The sequence below is a fragment of the Haematobia irritans genome, chromosome 2 (assembly GCF_050003625.1).
Source record: "Haematobia irritans isolate KBUSLIRL chromosome 2, ASM5000362v1, whole genome shotgun sequence".
In the NCBI taxonomy this organism is placed as follows: Eukaryota; Metazoa; Arthropoda; class Insecta; order Diptera; family Muscidae; genus Haematobia; species Haematobia irritans.
In genome coordinates this window covers 70,935,472-70,942,647 of record NC_134398.1, presented here as the reverse complement: position 1 = coordinate 70,942,647, position 7,176 = coordinate 70,935,472, and the positions used below count along the sequence as shown (strand labels likewise).

Here is a 7,176-nt window from a genome sequence, read left to right as displayed (position 1 = left end):
AAAATTTTCTATAGAAATAAAATTTTGGTAGATTATTTTTGGCTCTAGTGGCAACCATGATTATGAACCGATATGGACCAATTTTTGTGTGATTGGACCAATTTTGGTATGGTTGTTAGTGACCATATACTAACACCACGTTCCTAATTTGAACCGGATCGGATGAATTTTGCTCCTCCAAGAGGCTCCGGAGATCAAATCTGGAGAACGTTTTATATGGGGGCTATATATAATTATGGACCGATATGGACCAATTCTGCCACGGTTGTTAAAGATCATATACTAACACCATGTTCCAAATTACAACCGGATTGGATGAAATTTGCTTCTCTTGGAGACTTCGCAAGCCAAATCTGGGGATCGGTTTATATGGGGGCTATATATAATTATGAACCGATGTGGACCAATTTTTGCATGCACAGAAAAAAATATCACCAAAATATTTCCAATTAAAAAGTTAATTGAAGTTGAAAATTTTTTCAATTAATAAATTAATTGATACAATTAACTTTTTAATCATGATAGAAACATTAAGTTAATTAAGTCAATGATTGAAATTTTTAAAATGTTTAATTAAAAAATTAATTGATACAATTAACTTTTTAATCAAATTCGGAAGACTAATTCAGTTAAAAAAAGTGCTGATTTTTTTTTAACTTTTTTAATTAAAAATGTATTTCAAACAATCATTTGTTAATCCAAATAAAAACTCTAAGCCAATCTAACTAAGTAATTAAAAATAGTTACCCTTTTTAATTAATAAATTAATTGCGTTTTGCAATCAACATCAATTAAATTTTTAATTGAATCAATTAAAAAATTAATTGAATTTTGCTGAAAAAATCAATTAATTTTTTAATCAAGAATTTTTTCTATGCCCAATTAAAACTGTGATTGATACCATCATTTTCGTGATTGAAGACATTTCAATTAAAAAATTAATTGGATCAATTAATTTGGTGATTGAATCAGAGAAAAAATTTTTTGTGTGTGGTTGTTAGAGACCATATACCAATATAACGTACCAAATTTCAGGCGGATCGGATGAAATTTGCTTCTCTTTGAGGCTCCGCAAGCCAAATCTGGGGATCGGTTTATATGGGGGCTATATATAATTATGGACCGATGTGGACCAATTTTTGCATGATTGTTAGAGACCATATACCAACACCATGTACTAAATTTCAGCGGGATCGGATGAAATATGCTTCTCTTAGAGGCTCCACAAGCCAAATCTGGGGATCGGTTTATATGGGGGCTATATATAATTAAGGACCGATATGGACCAATTTTTGCACGGTTGTTAGAGACCATATACCAACATCACGTACCAAATTTCAGCCGGATCGGATGAAATTTGCTTCTCTTTTAGGCTCCGCAAACCAAATCTGGGGATCGGTTTATATGGTGGCTATATATAATTATTGACCGATGTGGACCAATTTTTGCATGCTTGTTAGAGACCATATACCAACACCATATACCAAATTTCAGCCGGATCGGATGAAATATGCTTCTTTTAGAGGCTCCACAAGCCAAATCTGAGGGTCCCTTTATATGGGGGCTATACGTAAAAGTGGACCGATATGGCCCATTTTCAATACCATCCGACCTACATCGATAACAACTACTTGTGCCAAGTTTCAAGTCGATAGCTTGTTTCGTTCGGAAGTTAGCGTGATTTCAACAGACGGACGGACGGACATGCTTAGATCGACTCAGAATTTCACCACGACCCAGAATATATATACTTTATGGGGTCTTAGAGCAATATTTCGATGTGTTACAAACGGAATGACAAAGTTAATATACACAGAAAAAAAAAGTGTGTCGTAAATTTAAGAAAATTTTTACAATAATTTATTACAAGAATTTTCCAGAATTTTAGTTCATTTTTCGCATCTTCAACGAAAATTAACTACTCGGAAGGAAATTTTACAAATTCTAAGTAGCAATCTTTTAGTTCATGGCCTACAAAATACGATAGAAATTTCCTTAAAAAAATTCTTAACTGGTAGTTAAAAATTCGTTTGTCATGCTATAAAACTATTTACTTGTGAAATGTAAAGTATTTTGTAAATAATAAGTGCAATTTACTATAAGATTTTTTTGTATGAGAAAATATTTTTTTACGAAAAATGAACTTGAAAGTGTATAGCAATTTCTTACTGACAATTCCTATAGTTAATAATTGTTGGTAAAAAATTACCCAATGAAATATTTTTAGTTCACATGTAATTAAATTTATAGACATTTTCGTCAAAAATGGTAGATAACATTTCTTGAAAATGTTGCAAATTTTAAGTTAAACGTTTCATTGTTCGTAAACTGGTGTGCCTTTACGAATATTATTCTTAGAGTAAATTGTCAGCAGATGCGATGAACTAATGCATAGTACGGAGATCTTTATCGACATAGTGGAATGTGATTAATGTAAAGATGATGTTACTTGAGTTTTGTTGTGTATACATGAGCGTGGGGTTGTTTTTATTTTTGTTCATTTAGTGGTTTGTGTGTGTGTGTTTGTTATTCGTGGATGGTTTATTTGGCTGGATGAGGTGTTGTTTTCAATAAAGGCACATGTGTTTTTGTTGTTGTAGGAATGTTTTGGCTTTGCTTGGTTTTGTTTGGCATGCTTCAGTTGTATAGTTGGCGTTGGCGTGGGCTGTTGCATCTTTTAAGTAGGTATGCAACAAGGGAGTATAAAGGCATGGAATATTTTGGATTTTTGAGACATATATTGGTGTTTGTTTATTAAACCTTTTAAATGAAAGTTATGAATATTTTATCGGTAGTTTAGAAAAAAGTTATTACGAATATTTAAGAAAATATGTTGAAAGTGTATTGAAGTTATATGTAAAAAATTAATATTCAATTGCAGATGAATTTAGAAAATTTTTGTTATATCTCTGCGTATAGTTTATTCATAAATTGGTAAGTATTTTTTTAATATGACTTTCTTTTAAAAAGAATATTTTTTATGTATATTATTATTTGTTAATTAATTTTTTTTGGAAACCAGTTTAATGTTTTTCTTTGTTGTAAAAACAATATTTAATTTCAGAGCAACTCCAGATGGATTCGAACAAATAAAAAATAGAGAATTGGTAAGTTTTCTTTTAAAAATTGGCTTTATTTTAACTAGAATATTTACGTTTTTGTGACCTTTTTATCATTAAAATTACAGGTTTTTAATGCCTTATTTTAGTATTTCTTTAATCAAATTTTTTGGAAACCAATGTAATATTTTTAATGTAAAAACAAATATTTAATTTCAGAATAACCCCTTAAACATTTGGACAAATTTTTAGTACTCCTTTGCCTGTAAATTAATAGTGAATTGGTAAGGATTCTTTAACTTTCTTTTAGCCCTGGACAGTCATCCTTATTTTTTGTACATTAACGTCAGCCTTCGTCATTTTCACTACGGCTCATTTCAAGACGCTAAAATTTTCATCGTGAGCGAAAAAGTTAACCAAACTTGAGTTTATTTTCTTATTCAATTTGGTTTTAAGTAGTATAAAACAAAAATTCATAAAACGGTCGAATTAGTATAACTTAAATTCACCATTTCCCAATAGACTAAAATGCATTTTAAATCGAAAATGAAATTACGTGTCGTCATTTTGACGAATGATGACTGTCTAGGGTTATCAAGAATATTTGGTTTTTAATGCATATTATTAGATTTTTTGAAAACTTATTTAATAATCTTATTTAATATTTAATTTCAGAGTAACCCAAATAAATTTGGACAACTTTTTATATTTCCCCTCAGCGTACAATTTAATAGAGAATTGGTAAGTTTTATATTAAAACTTTGGCTTTCTTTCAACTAGAATATTTATTTTATTATCCTTCACATCGATAACAACACAGTTTTATCAGTTTATATAGAATACTTCATTATTTCTCTAATTGTTTCAGGTACAAATTTTATGAGATACGTTTTCCAAAGAAAAGTTGAATTCTTTACACCATTTGATAAAATGCCCCAAATATGGTAAGTTACAAGCTAAAATGAAGAATTAAAAATTATATTTCATTACATGGTGTAAATTTTTAACAATTTTCATTTTTGTTTCCATTTTTTCCAGCAAGATATGTGAAAAAACTACCTACGATGAATAAAAAAAAGGATAAGTCAAAATGTCCAAACAGCGGATTCAAATGAACTACTCTCTGTTCCACGTGGTCATAATTTTTATTCACAAAAAACATTGTATTAAGAACTTTCATCATAAGTATTTATAATAAAGTACTTTTGCTTAAAGAAAGTTTAATTTTAATGTATGAAAATTTTCATAATAGTAAAACGGTTTGTTGTTCCTTTAATTATTTAATTTCTCTGTACTGTGGAATGATTGATTTAAAAATAGTTTAGTCGTCGACATTTTAAAGAGACTGTTAACTAATTTTTATTATCGGGTTTCCCACAAAATAAGGAAGTAATCCAAAATAATACTGACTTTTTAACTTGGTAGGGGTATATAAATCTTATGGTGTTGTAAAAATGAACTAAACTACAATGTTATAGATGAACTAAAATTTAAGAAAATTATAAACTAGACAAGTTGAAAAAAATCTTAAGGGCTAAATCATGGTCAATATTACTATAGTTTAGTTCATTTTGCAATGGAAAAGGGTTCATTGTTTTTTCAGTGTACCCCCATCCTATGATGGAGGGTATAAAAACCGAAAACCGGCTTTTATGATATTAAAAACACCGGCTGTACTGGTCCACCGAAAATGGGATTTTATACAAAACCGACAATCCGTTCAAAACGAAAAACCGGTTTTCACCGACCGGTTTTGATCACTCTAGTCGAATCGCTTAACTATAGGGACAAAACGACTTTATTGAAAAGTCAATCAACATTTGGAAAAGGAAACAACCTTATATCGGAGAAATGCGTCTTCTATGCTAAGCAAATTCACAATATTGTTTTAAAAAATAAATATTTTGGCTAAGTTAATAAAATTTTTCACGTTAAGAAAAATGCGTCGTAAACGTCAAATACTTCATAGTCCATCTCTGGCTGATTAATCACACCCCATCACCAATAGAAAAAACGGCATGGTCATTTATAAATAAAATTAAAATAAAAGATGTCCGCTCCCGTGACACGAACCTGTGTTGTCTGCACCATACGCGTTAACAGTCGCCTTAGCACATTGCACCACCGGCGGAGATGCCATAACTATTACTTTAAGACTTTTCATTACCAAAGAAAAACGAATGCCGTTCATGAAATTGTGAACGGCCGTGTATGAAAACGTGAACATTTCGTTTTGATTTTTTGTGAAAGTTTCCGTTTCAGTTGGTCACCGTTCGTTGACGATTGTAGAACGCAATTGTTTTCTATTAGTGATTGCTTCGCTTTCCCAATAGATGGGATTATATTCCTTTGTGTTGCATTAAAAAAAACTGTCAAGAACTCAATTTACTCTTAATTTCAATTAAAATAATCCAATAATTCAATAGGACAACTTAAATCCTCCTTTTTTATATTTTTCTCTATGTTGTTGTGGCTGAAAACAGAGTTTATCAAGAATATTTCGCATTATCAAATTATTTCAATTCTTTAAACTTCGCATTATCAATTTATGTCCAATCTCTAAATTAGAAAAAACGCTATTTTCCAAATTTCAGTACTGGCTGGAAAAACGTCAAAACTCGAAAATATTGTTACAGTTACATTTGTTCCGGTTCGAAAGTAATAATTTTCAAATTGTTTGCACAAGCTGATATGCGCAGAATACCAATTATCTTTGAGGGTCCCAGCATGCCACCCATTCTATCTCCACCACCGCCACCCATCAAAGGATATCAAATCGTCATAAGGCAACAGGTAACAAACAAACAGTCATCTCCAGTTCACCACACTCGTGTGAGGCAAGGACACGAGGGCAGACATAAAACCAGCCCCGGCAATACATTGCCGATACACAAAGTTGCTGTTGATGTTGGAAATAAAAATAAAAACAGGAAAATCTTTTCAGAGTAAATAATGCCAACCCACCCGAAAACGAGCCTTCTCACACAGACGAGAAGAACAATCGTCTTCAATTGGCTAAAGGACTGTGTAAATAAATCATAGAGTCCTTTGCCAAAAAGCCAGGACTTCATAGAGGGGAGACTGAGTGCTTTTGTCTTTGTGTTGTGTCATTGTTTAGCGGTGGGGTATAGCAATGTTAGTTTATTGCCATACGAATTACATGTGTTCCGCTCCGCTTTTGTTGATTTTACGACTTTTAGACCAATATTTATTTATTATTTAGTAACAGGCAATTTGTTTTTTTTCCTATTCCATTCATTCCTACTCCACCCAAAGTATTCTAAACATGATGAAGCGCAATAAGTATCCTAGTAGACAGACGAAATGGATGAATGTTGAAACTCTAGACATGCAAAATAATCCAAATAATCGATACAATTGGAATACAAATAATCCATCAACAATATATCAGTTTAATACATTATATAGGATTTTTTTGCATTCAAAAAATTTACTTCATCCAAAGATTTGATAAGAGAGAAGTTCACCAATGTGGTATCACAATGGACTGAATAGTGTAAGCGAGCCCGATACATCGGGCTGCCACCTAACCTAAAGATTTTGACCAGATACTTCTTTAAACTAAAGGTATTTATTGTAAAGGCACTTAAAGAAGACTCTATAAAATTTAATATCAAAATTATAACATACATTCAAAAAAGAGGGCGCTAATGCCAACTAAACTTTATTTTAGTTCATGAAAATTAGTTGAATTTTGCCCAATGTGAACAAATGTTCCTTATTTGAATATTTTTTTGCTTACTTTAATGACATGAACTAAAAATAAGAAAAAAAGTTGTATACAAATATAGTGCACAATTTTACTAAAACTAAAATAGTTCATATTTTCCTAAAATTGGAGAAGTTTGCTTAAATTGAGTTCATACGTCTCTCAATTGAGTAAATTTTACTAAAATTGTACCTGTCTTGAACTTCGTACAGCACAAAAGACATTTTAACAATTTTTAAATCCAATTTTTTTCCACAACATATGAAATTTTCTCAAACAACAGAAAAAAAAATTATTTTTAATTTTTTTCCATTTAAAAAAAGTATGTACTTATTTGTAACATTTTGTAATTAGAAAACCATTAAAATTTTCTAAAATAAAACTAAA

The 7,176-nt window shown here is 30.6% G+C and overlaps 1 long non-coding RNA gene across 1 annotated transcript; it reads left to right on the top strand.

Moving 5' to 3' along the window:
- The first annotated feature begins 3,731 nt into the window (after nt 1-3,731).
- On the top strand, nt 3,732-4,165 carry LOC142225569 (uncharacterized). Its single transcript, XR_012719328.1, has 3 exons — nt 3,732-3,800; nt 3,928-4,003; nt 4,098-4,165. It is a non-coding gene; the product is annotated as an uncharacterized LOC142225569 (long non-coding RNA).
- Nucleotides 4,166-7,176: the final 3,011 nt, after the last annotated feature.